Below are 22259 nucleotides of genomic sequence, written 5' to 3'. Positions count from 1 at the left end.
AGTAACCACTGACACTGCAGAAAAACAAAAGATCAGGAGAGATTACTACAAGCAACTCTATGCCAATAAAATGGACAACCTGGAAGAAATGGACAAATTCTTAGAAATGCACAACCTGCCAAGACTGAATCAGGAAGAAATAGAAAATATGAACAGACCAATCACAAGCACTGAAATTGAAACTGTGATAAAAAATCTTCCAACAAACAAAAGCCCAGGACCAGATGGCTTCACAGGCGAATTCTATCAAGCATTTAGAGAAGAGCTAACACCTATCCTTCTCAAACTCTTCCAAAATATAGCAGAGGGAGGAACACTCCCAAACTCATTCTACGAGGCCACCATCACCTTGATACCAAAACCAGACAAGGATGTCACAAAGAAAGAAAACTACAGGCCAATAACACTGATGAACATAGATGCAAAAATCCTCAACAAAATACTAGCAAACAGAATCCAACAACACATTAAAAGGATCATACACCATGATCAAGTGGGGTTTATTCCAGGAATGCAAGCATTCTTCAATATACGCAAATCAATCAACGTGATATACCATATTAACAAATGGAAGGAGAAAAACCATATGATCATCTCAATAGATGCAGAGAAAGCTTTTGACAAAATTCAACACCCATTTATGATAAAAACCCTGCAGAAAGTAGGCATAGAGGGAACTTTCCTTAACAAAATAAAGGCCATATATGACAAACCCACAGCCAACATCGTCCTCAATGGTGAAAAACTGAAACCATTTCCAATAAGATCAGGAACAAAACAAGGTTGCCCACTCTCACCAATCTAATTCAACATAGTTTTGAAAGTTTTAGCCACAGTAATCAGAGAAGAAAAGGAAATAAAAGGAATCCAAATCGGAAAAGAAGAAGTAAAGCTGTTACTGTTTGCAGATGACATGATACTATACATAGAGAATCCTAAAGATGCTACCAGAAAACTACTAGAGCTAATCAATGAATTTGGTAAAGTAGCAGGATACAAAATTAATGCACAGAAATCTCTGGCATTCCTATACAGTAATGATGAAAAATCTGAAAGTGAAATCAAGAAAACACTCCCATTTACCACTGCAACAAAAAGAATAAAATTTCTAGGAATAAACCTACCTAAGGAGACAAAAGACCTGTATGCAGAAAATTATAAGACACTGATGAAAGAAATTAAAGATGATACAAATAGATGGAGAGATATACCATGTTCTTGGATGGCAAGAATCAACATTGTGAAAATGATTCTACTACCCAAAGCAATCTACAGATTCAATGCAATCCCTATCAAACTACCACTGGCATTTTTCACAGAACTAGAGCAACAAATATCACAATTTGTATGGAAACACAAAAGACCCTGAATAGCCAAGGCAATCTTGAGAACGTAAAATGGAGCTGGAGGAATCAGGCTCCCTGACTTCAGACTATACTACAAAGCTACAGTAATCAAGACAGTATGGTACTGGCAGAAAAACAGAAAGATAGATCAATGGAACAGGATAGAAAGCCCAGAGATAAACCCACACACATATGGTCACCTTATCTTTGATAAAGGAGGCAGGAATGTACAGTGGAGAAAGGACAGCCTCTTCAATAAGTGGTGCTGGGAAAACTGGACAGGGACATGTAAATGTATGAGATTCGATCCCTCCCTAACACCATACATAATAGTAAGCTCAAAATGGATTAAAGATCTAAATGTAAGGCCAGAAACTATCAAACTCTTAGAGGAAAACATAGGCAGAACACTCCATGACATAAATCACAGCAAGATCCTTTTTGACCCACCTCCTAGAGAAATGGAAATCAAAACAAAAATAAACAAATGGGACCTAATGAAACTTCAAAGCTTTTGCACAGCAAAGGAAACCATAAACAAGACCAAAAGACAACCCACAGAATGGGAGAAAATATTTGCAAATGAAGCAACGGACAAAGGATTAATCTCCAAAATTTATAAGCAGCTCATGCAGCTCAATAACAAAAAAACAAACAACCCAATCCAAAAATGGGCAGAAGACCTAAATAGACATTTCTCCACAGAAGATATACAGACTGTCAACAAACACATGAAAGAATGCTCAACATCATTAATCATTAGAGAAATGCAACTCAAAACTACAATGAGATATCATCTCACACCAGTCAGAATGGCCATCATTAAGAAATCTAGAAACAATAAATGCTGGAGAGGGTGTGGAGAAAAGGGAACACTCTTGCACTGCTGGTGGGAATGTGAATTGGTACAGCCACTATGGAGAACAATATGGAGGTTCCTTAAAAAACTACAAATAGAACTACCATATGACCCAGCAATCCCATTACTGGGTATATACCCTGAGAAAACCATAATTCAAAAAGAGACATGTACCAAAATGTTCATTGCAGCTCTATTCACAATAGCCCGGAGATGGAAACAAGCTAAGTGTCTATCATCAGATGAATGGAAAAAGAAGATGTGGCACATATATACAATGGAATATTACTCAGCCATAAAAAGAAATGAAATTGAGTTATTTGTAGTGAGGTGGATGGACCTAGAGTCTGTCATACAGAGTGAAGTAAGTCAGAAAGAGAAAGACAAATACCGTATGCTAACACATATATATAGAATTTAAGAAAAAAAATGTGATGAAGAACCTAGAGGTAAGACAGGAATAAAGACACAGACCTGGGGCTTCCCTGGTGGCGCAGTGGTTGAGAGTCTGCCTGCCGATGCAGGGGACACGGGTTCGTGCCCAGGTCTAGGAAGATCCCACATGCCGCGGAGCGGCTGGGACCGTGAGCCATGGCGGCTGAGCCGGCGCGTCCGGAGCCTGTGCTCCGCAACACGAGAGGCCACAACAGTGAGAGTCCCGCGTACCGCAAAAAAAAAAAAAAAAAAAAAAAGACACAGACCTTCTAGAGAATGGACTTGAGGATATGGGGAGGGGGAAGGGTAAGCTGTGATACACTACCAAATATAAGGTCGCTAGCTAGTGGGAAGCAGCCGCATAGCACAGGGAGATCAGCTCGGGGCTTTGTGACCACCTGGAGGGGTGGGATAGGGAGGGTGGGAGGGAGGGAGACGCAAGAGGGAAGAGATATGGGAACATATGTTTATGTATAACTGATTTACTTTGTTATAAAACAGAAACTAACACACCATTGTAAAGCAATTATACTCCAATTAATATGTAAAAAAAAATGTCATGAAGAACCTAGGGGTAAGACAGGAATAAAGACACAGACCTACTCGAGAATGGACTTGAGGATATGGGGAAGGGGAAGGGGAAGCTGTGACAAAGCGAGAAAGTGCCATGGACATATATACACTACCAAACGTAAAATAGATAGCTAGTGGGAAGCAGCCACGTGGCACAGAGACATCAGCTTGGTGCTCTGTGACCACCTAGAGGGGTGGGATAGGGAGGGTGGGAGGGAGGGAGATGCAAGAGGGAAGAGATATGGGAACATGTGTGTATGTATGACTGATTCGCTTTGTTATAAATCAGAAACTAACACACCATTGTAAAGCAATTATATTCCAATAAAGATGTAAAAAAAATATAAATGGTTTAAAACAGCACGTAAATATCTATGTATTGCTAGGAAAGAGATAATTTAATGATGAGCTTTCTTTATTAGTCATATTTTATACTGTTAGAAGAATGAGACTGTCAACTGAATTCTGTTCCCCCAAAATTCATATATTCAAGCTCTAAGAAAGTGATGGTATTTGGAGATGGGGCCTTTGGCAGGTAATTAGATTAAATGATGTCATGAGGATTAGGCTCTATTAGTGCCCCTATAAGAAGAAACCAGAGAATTTTTTCTGTCTCTCTCCAACATGTGAGGACACAGTGAAAAGACAGTTGTCTGCAAGCCAGCAAGAGAGCCCTCACCAGGCACTGAATTGGCCAGCACCGTGATCTTAGACTTCCAAGCCTCTAGAACTGTGAGTTGTTAAAGTCACTAAGCCTATAGTATTATGTTATGGCAGCTTGAGCTATAAGAGTACTAAATGGAAGAGACATGGAGGAACCCTAAACGCATATTGCTAAATGAAAGATGCCAAACTGAAATGGATACATGCTGTATGATTTCAGCTATAGGACATCCTGGAAAACGGAGGGCACTTAACCTATTCTGTATGACACTGTAATGGTCAATGCTTGTCATACATTCGTCAAAACCCATAGGATATACAACAGAGTAAACTGTAATGTAAACTATGGATATTAGTTAATAATAATGTATGAACATTGGCTCATCAATTGTAAAAAAATGCCCCACACTAATGCAAGACGTTAATAATAGGGGAAAGTGTGGTTTGGGGAATAGATGTGAGGGGGGTGTATGGGAACTCAATACTCTGCTCAAAAATTCTCTTTAAACTTAAAACTACTGTAAATATAGTCTACCAATTTATTTAAACAAAATAAATCTAAGTTGCCTCATCATATTGTGAGGTTATTAACCATCTTATAGTTTTTCTATATTCTATTTCTATTTCTAAAGACCTACTTCTTTAATGTTCATTTCTATCTTCTTTTATCCTTGTAAAAAATATATCAAATGTTTTGTATTATTTCACCTCCCAGCCTATTATCTTTTTAGTTATATGTCTTTCACAAACATTCATTAGAAACTACATTAGATATCCTTGACTTATTACACTCTATGCCCATTACTATTTTCACCACCTCCCTCGTAATGCTTGAACCTTGGCTATGACCCATTGTCACCTCTGGACAAATCGTTTCTGCTCTATTTTCTGTCTTCTGTCCTTCTGGGCCACTTCTATCTACCATCATTACCCAAAGAACTGACTTTACAGATTCTATATGCCAGTGTGTAAGACTTGCAGTGTTTTAAGAAGTATCCCAACTTCATGATGGTGATTTGGGGTCATTACTAAAGCACTCAGGATCATACATATTCTTTTAAGGTAGTTTTACAGGACAACGCACATTGGTATTTTTCTCCTATTAACAGAGTAGGAAATTGTGGGTTGATGTGCAGTTATTTTGATTAAGAAAGCAAGATATGAACACTGCTTCTTTGCTGGGGTACTTGGCACTGCTCTTTCTCGTGCTGGGACATATTTTGCGCCTTTACAGCCTTGCATCTAGGCGTACTGATCAGACTAATGTTTGGCTTTATTGGATACGTTGACCAGTCTGATTGATATTCTGGTACATACAGGGTACTTGGTCATGGTTGCTCACCTCTGAACCTCAGCTTCGTCACCTGCAAAGTTCAACTAATAGCATATCCGCTTTGTGGGGTTTTTAGGGATTTGGCAAGCGTCATAGTGCCTGGTACATGCTAGAGACTCAGGTGATGCAGTAATTATTCAAATGTGCATTTTCAGTGGATCCTTCCCACCTGGACAGGGTGACTTAACAGCCTTGGGAGAGTAAGAGCAGGACAAACAGCAAGGGCAGCATGGGCCAAGGGAAGGAGGTGAGAACTGACATGCAGGGAGCCCTCTTGCTGGTATCACCAGAGGGCCCATAGTGAGCCAGGATGTGGGGAGAGACTGGCCGCTCAGTAAGACCAGGCCAAGAAAGGCCGTGTGAGGGGGCTTAGCTTTTACCTTGTGGTAGAGGCCATCCAAAGGAGAAAGTGGAAGATGGGTAGGTATAGACTTCTCCCTTAGGAATTGTCCTCAGGGTCTGTTTATCTCCTGGCAGGGTGCGTTCAACGAGTTGGCCGCTCCAGCACATTCTAGAGAGGACTGGCCAGGTCTGACCTTCTGGAGATACAGCCCTGACCTCCTGGCCACCTCACTGAGGAGAGGGCTCATGGGGGAATCAGCTTCACTCTGCATCTGTCCACCAGTCCTGCACCCTGGACTCCAGGACCACTCACTTGCAAGAGGCACATCCAGCTGCCAGAGGAAGTGACATTTCCTGACTCATCTGGCTAAGAATGAGCAGAGTATCGCTGACCATTCCAGGGGAGTAGATGCCACAGAAGATCAGGATGCGGACAAGCCACAGAAGATCAGAAGGAACAAAGGTCAGTCCACGTGGGAGTTCACATGGGTGCCTCACAGTCCCCAACAGGCCCTCAAGTTTCCCTTCCAGCCCAACACACACTCCACCTGCCCACAGTCACCTGTGCCACCATCACAGAGCCCCACAGAGCTCCAAACATCCTCAAACACACAAACTCCCTACTTATGAGCAAATGCCTGACTGTGTGCCCAGAACCGTCCTGCTCCAATATACATGCACTACAAACCCCAATAAAATCACAGCCACAGTCTTGAATACAAAAACACACCCCCAACGGCCCCTGATAATCAAACACCTAAATCCTCATACCCCACAAAAATCCACCCAACCCCATATAACCCCTCAATGCAAACACACAAACCCTTCAACAATAGCCAGATATATTCAAACCAAACTCACAGACTTCTTAATAGAAGACACAACCCCCCAAATCCAAGTAGAACACATACAGTCCGCACACAGCTGTCAACATCCACGTATGTACAATGCCTCAGAAGCTGAGACAAACACAAAATACCATCAGAGAGACACAATGTTTCCAACATTCTCCTAAATACTCCCCCCAGAACACATCATGACCTCACACCCCCGATACAAACACACACCCATCTCCCTCTTGAGATACTATAAACAGCCTCTGACACATCCCCTGATTATACACACACAGCTGGCGGCCCCAGTTTACACTGACAACCCCAATCTCTGCAAATTCCTCCACATCAAAAATACACTCCCTGGACTCTTACCCTACAGGATGAGCACGTGTATAACCCCTGCACTCGGAATACACACGGATCCAACACACAGAGCATTAAAATGCACACCCCTACCTCTTCTCAAATGCCTGCACACATAGCCTCAAAACACCCAGAAGCAGCCCACCACCCAGCCACACCATGCTACACCAACCGTACACTCACAAAGGCACTCATGCCCCTCATCTCTCCCCAGATCACACATACACAGTCTCTACACAGCTTTACTATTACCCCAAACCATCCTATGCCCGAAACATACATCCAAGAGTTCCCCACACAGCCCTAACCGATGATAGAGGCAGCTGTACCAGGGGCATCACGGTACCCTGAACGGGCAAATGCCGCTGAGGTAAGTGCTTCCTATGTTGCTGCATTTCTTGCTGCTGTTGCAAGTCATCCCTTGACCCCACCCAGGCTGACTGGGACACCCTAAACAGGAAGTGGCAGCGTATGAGTCAGGAAGAGGAAACTCCATTCCAGGTGTTCCCTGTCACCATCCATTGCACCAAAACATCAGATGACCAGCATGAACAAGAAACAGAGACATGTAACTATACCATGGTTGAAAGGCAAATGTTTCTAGAAAACATTTGTCCAAGGGAAGGGGGAGAAGGGTGTTCCCCCTCATTCTAAAGCCATGCAGTTACGATTCAAAGAAACGGCAGATACAGTCCAACAGGCGTGGGACTGCATCCATGTTGTAGCTGGATACGAAAAAGATAAGTTTTCGGAAGCCCCAAATCTCGCTTGCCAGTAAAGGCACATGGGCCCCGCTGCCCCATTGGCCAGGAACCCAGCAGAGGACCCTTAAGGGATATAGGGACTTCTGGGACCCTTACTGAGCTCCACCAAGGGGTGGTGCCATCACACAGCTCCATCCTTCATGAGATGACTAACAGACCTCCCTGTATTGGCAGCTCTGGAGATGGGGGTCCCTAATGATGTCAACTTGAGACTGCCCAAGCACAAGTTAGAAATTTTTGCTCAGGCGCTGCAGACTCTTCCGGAGACTGGAGTGATGGGTAGCCGTCACCTCTCTGAATCCTCTACCCTGACCTCTGCCAACGCCTCTGCCTTAGGGACCTGGCAGATCCCTGGAGCGTGGCCTTCCTCTGGGACACTTGCCCATATACTTCTCTAATTTTCCTTGGGACACACATAAACAAATTTTCTTATGGCTCTCATTGACAACGGGAGCTCAAATTACAGTGCCTCCTGGGAACCCCTCCAATTATAAGCAAGGGCCACACTTTAGATTACAAGGCATAGTAGTCAGGGGAGTAGAAAGCATTCAACTTCCATTGAATGTCACTATTGAAACAATCTTTATTAGAAATCTTTTAGTGGTGGTAGCCCCTTTGGCCCTACCCTTTCCCGTTACAGCTATGGATGCCTTGATGTACTGCAACGCCATTTGGAACAAACCCAAATTCCTGGCCTTCCTGGTGGAAGCTGAAACTGGGAGCCCGTAAGACTGCCACCTAAGACAGTAAATATCCCCCAATAACATGTATGACAGGGGGCTGTGGGATTGCAGCCCATAATTCAGATTTTATGAAAAGAAGAAGTCATTAAACACACCATTTCTCCTTTTCAATTTCCCCATTTGGCTGCTATTAAAGCCTGCTATTAATGAGTGGTGACTTATAATCAACTACTGAAATATAAGTGCTGCTCCCCACTATTAAGGCTCCCATTTCCAACACTGTCCAGTTCATTAAGGATATCCAAAGGGCTCCAGGGAATTACTTTGCTGTGACAATCTAGCTGTTATGTTCTATTCAGTACCAGTTATTAAGGAGTCCCAGCTGCAGTCTACTTTTACTTCAGAAGGCACCCAGTATGTTTTAACCTGTCTGCCTACTGGCTATCTTAACAGCCCAGCTATTGCCCACAGTCTTTGCTGGCAAGACCTGGGGTCCCCTTGCACCGTCTGGCACTATACGGATGTTCTAATCCAGAGCCCCTCAGGAGACTGGTGCACAAGGCCCTAACATGGTTGGTGACCCATCTATAACATACAGGTGGGCTATTTATTGCCCCACATAAAATTCAAGGGCTGTCCACAACTATTAAATTTCTGGGCATTAACTGATCCTCTAAAAGCCAGAAAATTCCTTTTGCAGCTAAACCTCAGCTGTTAACTATTCAGCCCCCCAACACACTATAGCAAGCCCAACACATCTTACTTAGGTCTCTCCACACTTTGGAGGCAACGAATACCACACTTGTCCATCATTCTTAGACCCATTTATGCAGCCACGTACAAACCCTCCATAGTTTACTGGCCAAGAGCTAAACAATAAGCTTTATAGCAGGCACAAAGCTCAATTAGTCAAGCCCTCCCACTGGTTCCCCCTGGCTGCTCCTTCTGGGCTGAGAATGGACTATGTGTCCCGGACCCTTTGGACTAACACAGCTCCTCCTAGCTGCCTGTGGGCTTCTGCACCAGACGGCTGCTCTCTACACCACTACACCCCCTCAGAACCGATTTGGGAACTGGTTCCTTGGATTTGGTCTTGGTTTTGTGTGCACTGATGCCAGAATTTGTTTGCGTCTTTTGCGTTTGGGTGTACAAAATGGGAAATACTCCATCAACCCTGAAGGAGAGCCCTTTGGGTGGGGCCTATAGTAGATAAATGGGTGTAACATAGCCCTGAGCCTATGACTAAGAAAGACATGTATACTATTGTAATAGGGTGTGGACCCAAAATATAGGATCACAAGGGCGGTAGCCCCTAAATGGCTCACTCAATTTTTATAGGATCTCGCAGTTAGAAGTGTTTTGCAAAACAGCAAGCTGCACCGGCAGTTGTTCCACCTGCCCACCCTCCCCCCATGCCGCCATCATATTCACCACCTCCTGTTTCCCCTACCCACGGGGATCAAATAGAAGTTTCTGTGTTAACCCCCAGAGGACAGGAGCCTGATTTAGTATCACCATCTAAGACTCCACAAGCCACCCAATTTGGACTGGGAGCCACATCCACAGCAGGGCAAGTTCCCTTGTGCGGACATCCTATAAGAGGCCAGGGGACTCCCTTGGCCTTGAGGCGTCCGATTCTAATTTCCCCACAGGAGCCCCAGGGAACTTTGACAGTGGGGAACGAGTTGACTGACTCTCCAATAGATACCACTCCCCAAACCCTCCCTGTTTATCTTAAGAGGCTTGTAAATATTAAACAAAGGGGAAACAAAGTCATCCTAGGAAAAACTTGCCTGTATCTTTGAGATGCAAATGTCCTTTCTGGTCTTCTCAGGAACTCTCATCTCTGCCATCTTTCTAAAATGCACCTTTTTGAAAGAGGGTAAAGTAATTTAGAAACTGACTTATCAAGGATAAATCAAAAACCTAAGTGTCTTTTCTGTAAAAATTCAGCCATCTAGACAAGTGAGTTGGATTTGTTCCATCTGCCAGAAACCTAATTTGAATCCAACCTCTTTTTCTAAACTGATGGGCTTCACATGGCTGTACCTGACTCAGTGCTGAAATTCTGAAATGACAACCATGACGTCTCTGTATGTTTGTGTCCTTGTATGTGTCTTTGTCTTTGGATAACATTGCTGAGGTTGATTTGTGGATGAGCTCTATTTAATTGGCTTAAAGAAAAGTAAGCACTTACACACCAAACTATTCTAAATACAAGAGAAACTGAGCTACATGAGCTTCAGGTTCATGTGAACTGGGAAATAGTCAGTATTAATTAAGACCTGGTATTAACGTTCGTTTGTTGATCTAATTAATATAGACATGCTGTTAGAGTCATCAACATTAAGTATAATACTTTTATTGTGCCTACGTTTAATATAAGCTAAATAAAATCTTGTTATATCTGTTGCAAATTTGTCAGCAAGGAAATAACTTGATGTGAAGAAACTTTTAAGGAAAGAAAATGCAAATGAGGTAAGAGCTTTAGGTGAACTTTTTAAAATACTTATCTTTTAGGAAGGTCTATCTAAAATTAATCTCTCCAGATATTTGACCACTTGAAAGTCAGAATTGTGCTAAAGTAAGTGACAGAAGGTTTATGGAAAGTGGACCCTGAAAAAAAGAGTTCTGGGGGCTTCCCTGGTGGCGCAGTGGTTGAGAGTTCACCTGCCGATGCAGGGGACACGGGTTCGTGCCCCGGTCTGGGAAGATCCCACATGCCACAGAGCGGCTGGGCCCGTGAGCCGTGGCCGCTGAGCCTGCGCATCCGGAGCCTCAGCTCTGCAACGGGAGAGGCCACAACAGTGAGAGGCCTGCGTACCTAAAAAAAAAAAAAAAAAGAGTTCTGTACGTGGTCAGGACTAAGTTTAAAATAAGTTTAATTGAGTAAATACGTTTTAAAAGTAAGCTGGTGCACAACTTGAATTTCGCTTTTCTCTCTGTTAAGAAGACAAGGTTTCTTCAGATTTTGGACTGCCTTTGATACCAGATTTTAAGTTTTTCTACCTTTTAAGAGATCTGTTCTGTACTTGCCTTTGAAATCTTTTATTGTTACTTTGGCTAAGTGAATAACTATTGTTTCACAGTGACATGGCATCCTATCTGTTTTAAACCCTTTTCTTATTTTTTTGACAAAACTTCCCAAATCAAATTATAATGAAGTTCCTTTGATCTCTAGCTAACTTTGGGGTGCTTCAAAGGGCCCCTGAAACACCCCAAAGAGAGATATTAACTAATTAGGTTGAATGACACAGGAAGTGTTGTCAAATAAGCAATAAATCTTCTTAGGTTCTATTGTATGCCAAATGACACAGGTATTCTACAGATTATATGGAGTTCCTAAAATCTGGTATGTCCTGGTAAAATGTTACCAGTCAGAATTCTCTTTATTGTCTGAAAGTGTTGCATGTCACCGCAGTAACCACGTTACTTTCTCAATTGCACTGTAATCAGATTGAAACGTGCCTTCTTAAGTCTTTCACCATTGTACACAGTCATGGTTTCACTCTGATGCCTTTGCAAAAATGCTTCCTCTTCAAGAAGATTTATAGAAAGGACCTTTGCATAAATACAAGTTTCTGATTTTCAAACCATAAAGGTGAACTGGGTAAGAACTTGAAGAATTCTAATGGGAAACCTGATGGCTTCATAAAGCTGTTAACAAAAACGATTAGTTGCACATGCCTGGGTAAAAGGGTTATACTTATGGTTATAATTTTGGTTATAATTATGGTTATAATTTTTATGGTTTCTATCTGAAAAATGACTGTTTTAACTCTGTGTTTTCCAGGTGTAAGCAAAACGCTCCCCTTAAACTCATTATGATTTACAGTCATTTGTTAAATTATACCCTTGTAAGCAGAATTGAAACATTTATCTTTTTCTCTCTACCTGGGTGATCCTGCCAGTAGCATATGCTTGTCCCAAAGATTAAGCCATGCACGTCTAAGTACGCACTGCTGGTACACTGAAACAGCGGATGGCTCACTAAATCAGTTATGGTACCTCTGGTCGCTCGCTATTGCAATTGGATTACAAGTAGTTATACTGATCATTGTTCTTTGTTTCCAGATTGTTTGCTCTTTGTGTCTCCCTGCTGTACTGTGTCTTTGTTAACGTTACTAGCTGCATTACTTATATCCTGTCTACTTTATAAGACTGGCGTCTCTTACAGTACCCAGTATGGAACCAGGCCTCCAACAATACTTCAATGGCTAAACATCTTGAGAAAATAGACCACATTTATAACATGAAATAATTGTAATAGTGTGATTCTAGGTATAGGAGGAAGCAACAAGGGAAAATGTCTCCTGGATCATAATTAGATAAGAGGATCCAGAAGATCTTTAATTAGCAATAGGGCCTAATCCAAAAACTAGCACCTGGAGTGGCATATCAAGAATTCTCCCCTGACCTGGGATGAGCCTCCCAGCGCCGTGGGACAAAATTTGATCCTGAAACGTCTTCCAAATATGGGTCAAAATCCTGACCAAGAGGAGAGGATCTGAGAAATGGAATATTTCCTGACACATTAGTGACTGCAGCCCCCCAACGTGAGCCGGTGAGCCCTGACAAAACTCAGGATATGAGAATATAGGATACAGGCCCCGGATAGCTGAGGCACATATCAAATGACTGACTTCAGTGAGCCCAGACTCTGGCATCTTCCCGTCCATAGAAAAGTGCTGAATTCCTTAACTTGAGATGCTGCCTCCCAGGCTTGAAGCCCTCAAAATTCCCATCAAAGCGGTCGTAACTCTCAACTTTTAGGCTGAGAATATTTTTTTAAGGCTACAGGTGTAAAGGACACACTTTCCAGAGAGGAACAAAAAAAACAAAAACCCAACGTTTGGAACACTGGCACCAATGGTGGACACTCCCGGAAAGATCCATCTGATGAAGAAATTAGAAGGGCCGTCACCCCCTTTTATCCACAAGACTGTGGAATGGACATTGACAGTAGGGAAGTGTAACAGGGAAGAGCCAAATAGGACTCCACATGGGATCTGTTCCTTTTACTTTAACCTTTGCCTTCTGCTGCTTTTGTTCACTAAAAGGATACTGTCTGTACCTGTACATAATGGCCTGCCTCGGGGAACCCTGTCCCTCTGTCTGAATGTTAAACCAAAGTGCCTTTGTTCAGGGAAACATATGGACTCCTTCCACCTGTGGATGGCTACAATTAAGAAGAAATTAACACATCTCCTCCCTGAGGCTGGCCATTCCAGGGGCTATTCGCACAACTTATGGCCTTCTTACTTTACCTCCTCATCTCCTCCCCATCTCTGTATTATAAAAGAAACTGGCACCCAAACCCCGATAAGATGGTTATTTTGAGACTTTACTCTGCCATCTTCTCGGTCTGCTGGCTTTCTGAATAAGGTCATATTCCTTGCCTCAACACCTCATCTCCGATTTATGGCCTGTCGTGCGGCAAGCAGAGCAACCTTGGACTTGGTAACATCTTTACTCAGGACACGGTGTCACAAAACGGGACACTGTTTTCTGTTTGTTTTGTTTTTGTTTTGGGCCGTGCCATGTGGCTTGTGGGATCGTAGTTCCTCGACCAGAGATCCAACCCGCACTCCCTGCAGTGGAAGCTCGGAGTCCTAACCAATGGACTCCCAGGGAATTCCCATGGGACACTGTTACCTGGCAGTCACGGCCCTCACCTTTGTGAGGCAGAGGTAGTAGTGTAGCAGGACTGAGAACGGTGTGACGTTTAAAGATTAGGTGGTGAAAGCAGGATTTCACAGGAAGTTAATCCAGTGATACTTGCGGAGAAATGTTGTCAATTCAGCGTTAAGAAGACTGTGGACAAGGTGTGGAGTTTGCAAATAAACTTCATTTTCTAGAGTCAAATCTGCCAAGGCTTCCACTAAATTTGCAGTTGTGGCTATAACCTTAAGACACCTGAGACAGGCAAAAGCAACTGAATCAAGTTGTATGCTATAACAGGCAATAGGCCTGTGTTTACTACCATGCTCACACAGTTCTGCGCGGCCTGATTATGCCTTTCATGCACAAATAAAGGAAAAGGTTTTGAATAACCTAAAGTTAATCTATTAAGTAGAGATCTCTTTTCGAACTTAAAAGGGTTAATATACTTTGCCTCCAGTGGAGATCTCACCTTAAAGTATCCGGATCGGGCTTCCCTGGTGGCGCAGTGGTTGACAGTTCACCTGCCGATGCAGGGGACACGGGTTCGTGCCCCGATCCGGGAAGATCCCACATGCCGCAGAGCGGCTGGGCCCGTGAGCCATGACCGCTGAGCTTGTGTGTCCGGAGCCTGTGCTCCGCAACGGGAGAGGCCACAACAGTGAGAGGCCCGCGTACCGCAAAAAAAAAAAAAAAAGTTTCCGGATCAACCTGAACCTGATCATTTGGGTAACCCTAAGGCAGGCAGCTCTTGCAGTGCTTGTTTTAGCCTTATAAAAACCTGCTTGTGTTTATCTTCCCAAGCAAAGGATTCAGGAACTAAATCTTTAAGAAGTTCACAGAGTGGAAGAGGTAACAGAAAAATTTGGAACCTAGAGCTTGCAATAACCAGCTAAACCTAGAAATCCACAATGCTAGCACTTAGTTGTGAGTCTAGGAAGTTCCTGTATCAGCCTAATTCTCTCTGGAGATAGCTGAATTCCTTCAGTGCTTAGATTACGTCCTAGGTAATGAACAGCGTCTACGGATAATTGTAATTTTTCCTTTGTTCTTTCTCAGCTAACTGTTGCAGCAAATAAATGGAATCTTTTATGAATGCCTTATGGAACCTTTACAGTAGCTGAGTACAGCAGGAGGTTATCTCCATATGGTAAAAAGGCTGATTTCTCAGGGAACTAGAGGGTACTTAAATCTTGGTGAAGTACTTGGGAGGAAAAAAGAAGGAGTCCCAGTGAACCCTTGAGGCATAAAAGTGCAGGTATATTGTTGATTGTTCCAAGTAAAGCCATGTAGATATTGGCTGTTGGGTCTCCGGGATGCTGAAGAAAGGTGAACAAAGGTCTCCAACTGTAAACCATTTCAAGTCAGTTCAAGCTTGTGACACAAGGGTGGCTAGGTTTGGAACAACAGGAAAACAGGGAAAAACTATTTTTATTAACAGCTCCCAAGTCCTGGACAAATCGCCATCCTGCCAGGTTTCCAACCAGGCAAGATTGGCATGCTGCAGGGACGAGTACACGAATGATTACCTCCTGGGCAATTAGGTCTTCTACAATAGCTATGGGACCTTGTATGATCGCAGGCTTTAATAGCTGTTGAGGAAACCTAGGGAGAGGTTTAGCTACATCTATCTGAATCTTTATAGGTTTGCATTTTTTTATTCTTCTCATGTTAACACTGTCAGAAGTAGCCCCCAAATTTGCAGGCATCCTGTCAGAAGTAGCCCCCAAATTTGCAGGCATCTCCATCCAATTAGGGAACTTTTGTTGAACTTCCGCTTTTAGGTCCAGGACAGATTGTAAGGAACATAACTGATCAGGTTCACGTTGATCAGGAAATTTTAAGGTGAGATCTCCACTGGAGGCAAAATGTACTGGCCCTTTGAAGTTAGAAAAGAGATCTCTACTGAATAGATTAACTGGGGCTATACTGCATAGCAGAAAGGAATCTTGGTTGAGATAAAAATTCTCTCTGAACTGTATTAGGTACTCCCACTATGGAAACATCCTCTTTACTCAGAGGCACCTGTTGTTCTTTGAGGGTGGGATTTAGAGTAGAAAGCACAGCTCTGGTTAGGGCTAGGGGTAGGGTGTTAAAGGGTTAGGTAATTATGTTTACAGTTAGGGTTAGAGTTTAATGTAGATTTCAAAGTAAAATATGAGAGTGGGGTTTCAAGTAGAAAGCATAGCTCCAGTATCAACTAAAATTTGGCCGTTTTTCATTATATTTTCCTCTGGGCTGTTTAAGGTCATTGCTGCTAATAGTTTACCAGAGAACCTCTGGAGTTCTGCCAACTAGGGGAGAGGGTCACGGGGGGCCATCCTTTTGAGACAGATACGAGAGCATTTGTGAAGAGTTTGCATAGGACTTTTGAGGACACCTCTTTTTCCAGTGTCCTCACTGATTACAAATGAAACATCAACTTTGGGTCGTCAAATTGATCATGGACCCCTAGGAGGTTGTAATGGGGGAGGCCCAGGTGTCATTTTGTGTCCCTTGCCTTAGAGCTGTTGTAACTGTAAGGCTATGAGCTTGGTGGATTTCTGTTTGTGGTCTTGCTCCAAGGTCCTTTCAAAATGCTCAGCTATAGTCACGAGTTCAGTCAGGCCTATAGCCTCCCACCCTCTTTTCTGCCCTTTTATCAATCCACTCATCTCAGAAGATAATCCACTTACAAAGAGGGCAGTTAAAGCAGGCTGAGTGGCCTTTTTATTCCTTGGAACACCAACTGCTGTAAAAAGAGAGCTTCCAAACTGGCTCTAAAGTCTTCCACAGATTCACCCCTCTTTTGTTTGTATGAGTGAATAATAGAGCAATCATTAGGCCAATTAATAATAGACCAAGTGTGAGCAGGGAAGATTTTAGGAATAGCTTATAAAAGGTTAGTTGTTATTCTGCAAGCCTTTTTAGGTTGAGGATCTTGAATATCATCCTAGGGATTATGTCATTTTGCTTCCCACATCCATTCTGGGGCTTCCCCCAGTCCTACCAACATGTGTACAAGTGGATAAAGATCTAGCAGTTTGGGGACATACGCCCTGACAGTGACTCTAAATTCTTTAAAAAATGTTGGGGGTTCCTCCAAGGTTTAGAGAATTCTTTGACTACAGCTCTCAGTTCAGTCTTTGACCAAGGGGTAAAGGACACCTGAGGGGGCTCACCTGCAACCTCAGGTAGTTTTACTTTAAATGGCAATTGTTAAATATTCTTTTTGGAATAGAGAAGTATTTCAGACAGGAAATGAGTAACACAAGAGTCCTCGGGTGACAACGGAAAGGGGGGGACAGTAGGAGGTGCGTCTGCAGTCACATCCGTCCTGCGGTCTTTTGTCTCAGGTACCTTTTGTCTCTTTAATTTTTCATTAGCTTTTTGTTCTAAGTCTCTAAACGAAGCTATTTTGGAATCTTGAAACCGTCTGTAAACTTTTACATACCAAGTAAAGCAGGCATCTCATTCTCCCTGTGCAATCTGTGAACCCTTGCTCTCTAGTGGTTTCCTTAAATGTACAATCTTGTCTAACTGGAACATGCCCCACAATGACCACTGTAATTCTAGATCAATATTAGTATAATTTTTCCATCTTTCTAAATATCTACAACCTCCAGGACCATAGTTCTTAAATATAAAATAAGCAGGTGTGCCAGAAGCTGGCATTCTCAACTCTTGGGCGATAAAGGATCTCATTTCCTTAGCTAGCCTTTGTCAACCCAAAAGAACACACAAAAAACATGCGCCTTAATATATCAGCAGTAACAAAGAGATGTTACTATGTCCTGGACAAAAGAAGGCCTGGTATGCACCACCACCGATTCCCAGGGATCCTTGGACTGAGGAAAAAGATCCAAACGGCAAATCCCAAGGAAGGGGGACTGCAAACTGATTCCAAACAAAATGGAGAACTATAGCCACCACCAACAGCTCCAAGCATGGAAACTGGGGGCTGATTCCAAACAGATGGGCAAGTGCAGACTACACTGTCAGCAGTGCCCAGTGTGGAATCCAGGGAACAAAATTAGGGGCTATGGTTTACCACTCAAAAAATATACTGGCAATAACCAAGAGATGTTACTGTGTCCTGGGAATTTCCATCTGAAAGGCTAGGGGTTTGGCCTCAAGGAGAATCCTCTACCAGCCAAACTGACCTGCCCTGTAAAGGAAAGCCAGTTAGATTGGGAGCACAAACGCAAAGAGAATGGAGCTCAAACCAAGAGGAGCTTACCAACAACCTTCAGGAATAGCAAGAAAGACAGTGAACTCAAAGGAGTTGTGGGCACCACACCTGTTCCTCCTTGTCCCAAATGTTATCAGAAATTTGCTTCAGATCCCATCACTGCCACCAATATATTTACCTTTTTCTTTTTAAAAAGATAAGCATTTAATCATAAAATCATCTTGTTAGCAGTAGCAATCATAAGAGTGGATTTTAGAAAAGTGCACATACATATTTTTATACAGAACATTTCTGGAGGGATACATATTAAACTGTTAGTGGCCACCTCTGCATGCCCCCAATGTATTAAAAAACAAAATTTAACGGAGTAAATTGGAAGATTTACTTTGAATTTTGAATAAATTGGCCTTATTAAACGATTCATGAATCAGGCAGCATCTCATCTGATAGAAAGGGAGATACTCCAACGGGTTACACAACATGGAAGGCTTTCTTTTTTTTTGGCCATGCCACATGGCATGTGGAAATCTTAGTTCCCCGACCAGGGATCGAACCCATGCCCCGTGCATTGGAAGCGCGGAGTCTTGGCTGCTGGACCACCAGGGAAGTCCCAGAAGACTTGTATAGTAAGGAGGGTGGGACAAGGAAAGAAAGTCATCATCAAGGGAAAAAATGGAAGTTCACTGGAGGAAAGTAAAACTTCAGGTGACAACGGCGTCTCATTGGCTAAACTGCGGAATTTTCTATTAGCTATTTCTATTTTCTATTTCTTGTTGCTGGCCAGGAAGGAAGTCTTCCCTCCTCCAGCTGGGGTAGTAAAGTGGTTGCACTTCCTCTTTGGGGTCAGTAAATGACCTCTTCCTGTTGGGGTAATTGATGATGAGTGGCACGGCATGAGAGCTCCCTCTACGGGCCTTCCAGACTCCAATTCTAGTGCAGGTTTCCTTTTGTTAACATTCACAGCATGTTTTATTGGCAGGAGGAGTCACAATGAGGGAGAAAAGGCCACAAGACTCACCATAAAGGCTCAGAAATGCTTGGGTGGGTCCAAGGCAGGCACAAGGTGGCTGTGGGGTCAGCTGGTGGCTACAACGATCACATGGTTCCCTCTGATGGGTTTGCAGCTCGATGTGGAAGAGTGAATAAAATGGTCAGTTCATCCTATCAGAGAAACATGAAACTGAGATAAGCTTCCCACTGCTAGAAGCATCTTGAGCCTTCAGAAAAGAACAGAGAACATGTCTAAAGGGTTTGGGAACATCAGAGCCGTATCTCCTCAGAGTGGGACTCCCCAGGCTCTCCAGGTCTCAGTCCCCAACTCTCCCTCAGTGACAAAGCCTCCCTACCTCTGTCCTTGTCAGCTCAGTGATCCCTAGAGGTCCTGCCTATCCGTGAGGACTTAGGTTTCCATGAGACAGGTTGGTTGAGACCTAGTGATACAGTTGACCAGCCTGATATGCAACAGTTCCCACCACCCTGGGGCAGTTGGGCTCAGGGACACATGGCTCTGGACCCCATGTGGAGGGTGTCCTTGCACGTCCGCTGTGCCACAGAAGAGCCAGTAATGCCTGTAGCTGTCCAACTGATTCTCAGGGGGTTTTCCTGGGAGAGCCCTTGGTCATCTGACCTCCTATCCAGGAAGCCCCATGACTTTCTGATTGCTGCCTGTCATGCCAACAACACACCTGTGAAGGTTCTGCTCTGCATGACCATCTGTCCGCCAGGCGCCCCCTTCTAGGGACCCAGATGCTAGGACCACACAAATGCTGAAGAAGTGTCCACCTGCCTAAGGTACAGACACCCCTGTATCCATCTGCATGATTTCTACTGGGAATCAACAACATTTGTGGGGATTCTCTGGCCCTAAAGAACAGACCAACCTGATAGGAGCAATGCAATGATTGACAATTACCAGGGTCAATGCACATATACAAGGGCCCATAGCCCCAGATGCCCCACTCACAATTCACATGAGGGTCCCATACGTACCCACCGATGCCCAAATATTCTTGCTTCACACATACACAATCCAAACACGCACATCAGTGGTACGCTGCTAAGTGCTTGATAAAAAGCTCTCCGAGAAAGGCGGGAAAGACTTCACTTATGGTATGTACATGGTATAAATATTCCCAGCAGGACCAATTTCAAGCTACCCACCTGACATCACTAAACACACAGCTGGGAAGAGATATGCACCATTGACTCTCCCAAGACAGTATGAACCAGTTCCAGCACATCCCATAACTTTTCCTGTGAATATGTGCACAGAATCCACTTACACCCCAAGGAGAACTCTCAACTCCCACCACAGATACATAACCAAAAGGACACCACATACACATTTGTGTTTGTACATAGATATATATATATATATGTCTATCTCCTGAACACACACCCTCACCCTGAATAAATACACAAACAGACCACCTCTTACTACCTAAATTTTTACAGATGAAACCTTACTCACCCTGAATATTCACATTCCACTCTCACAACTATATATACACACACAACATGGGCCTGAAAACAAACATGTGCAACCAATATGCCATCCAGATGTACACACTGAGTACCTAAGCACACAGGGTCACCAAGTACACAACTGTCTCATGTGCAACCCAAAAAAAGACCCATATGCAATCCCACGGCCCTAAAATACATAGACTGCAGGACTCCTGCACACACACAGAACCCACACAGCCTACTGGTTTCCAAACACACAAACTAAACTCTCACGTCCCACAGAATACATACCCCAGAAGCCCCAGGAACTCAAACACACACACAGACACAAATAATCTATACTGATCAAATACAGCTGACCCTTGAACAGCTTGGGGGTTAGGGCGCCAACCCTCCATGCAGTGGCTCTGCATCCATGGATCCTGTAGTAGTCCTGTAGTAGTTACTGAAAAAGAAATCCACTATAAGTGGACCCGTGTGGTTCAAACCCATGTTGTTCAAGGGTCAACTGTCCATATAAGTCCACCTCACTAATACTGAGAACACACATACAAGCAACACCACTAAATTCTTCAGGCATTACATTTTGAAATAGACACATAGAGGACTCGAAGCCTCCTGCTACACTCACAAATCACAAATACACACATCCACAAACTACTCATGAGTATACACCCCAAATGCTCAGACACACTCAAAACAGAAAAACACCGACAACCTCTGCAGTCTTACTAAGATACATACACAATTCTCACACACCTATGGACACACACATGCAAATATTCCTAACCCCTGAACATATGGATCCCCTCCCAAACACTATACATTATGCTACCTCTCCAGAATACAAGCTCCCCACCACTACTCCAACATACAAACTGTATATGTGTGTGTGTGTATATATATATGTTTCTACCCTCACCCTGAATATATAGACAGACCACCTCTTACTCCTACCAAACACATGTATAAACACCCTAGCGTTCTCCAAAGAAATACACTTTGAATACTCCTAACAACTCCATACCTTATGAACAAACTCTGATAATGCATGCACCTGATGATGGACACGCACACGGATTAGAATACACAAGTAAGATACATGGAAATATCTCCAGCAAACCATTTATGAAACAACTTCCATATATCAAATTATCCCTAGCTATCAGGAGCCAGCTCACACATATGCAAGTACTAACAAATACCCGTATCACATATTTCTAATACATACAAATGCAATTGTCCATCTTCCCTGTAGAAACATAGAACCCCACCTCTCTATCAGATACACATATACTCATTTCCCAAAATACATAAGCCTAAGAGGCTCCTACTGAAAATTACAAATGCACAGCCTCAGCAAATATTCCTCCAAGTGGCCATGCCCCTTGAATACACACACAAACTCATTTAACACACAACTCTCCACAAGTCCCAAATAGAACCACGATTACCCAGTACACTACAAATAGACAATAATGTCACCCTATACGCCCTTTGTTCCAAATACACATACAGTACCACGCTACTGGCGTATACGTAACCCCATATTCCCAACCTCTCACACAGAATGAACTCTGCCATCTTGCAGAATACAGGATCATACAAACACAACATACCTACACATTCAACATCCACCAGCCCCATAAAATAGTCACAGACTTGCCCTCTACACATCCAAATATACATACACAGCTCCTGAAAATGCACACCCACAAACACCCCATAACCATACAACATGCCCTGAATACACAAATGATCAGC

The 22259-nt window shown here is 43.3% G+C and overlaps 1 protein-coding gene across 1 annotated transcript in view; it reads right to left on the bottom strand.

Annotated features, from left to right (window-relative positions):
* LOC308610184 (uncharacterized protein) overlaps positions 1 to 22259 on the bottom strand; it is a gene marked incomplete at its 5' end in the record, with an annotated part of 111713 nt that overhangs the window by 21167 nt on the left and 68287 nt on the right. The window lies entirely within an intron of this gene.

Source organism: Mesoplodon bidens (genome assembly GCF_964165515.1).
Source record: "Mesoplodon bidens genome assembly, contig: HAP1_SCAFFOLD_846, whole genome shotgun sequence".
In the NCBI taxonomy this organism is placed as follows: domain Eukaryota; kingdom Metazoa; phylum Chordata; class Mammalia; order Artiodactyla; family Ziphiidae; genus Mesoplodon; species Mesoplodon bidens.
The sequence above is the reverse complement of the archived record's forward strand: the minus strand, read 5'-3'. Positions and strand labels throughout refer to the sequence as shown.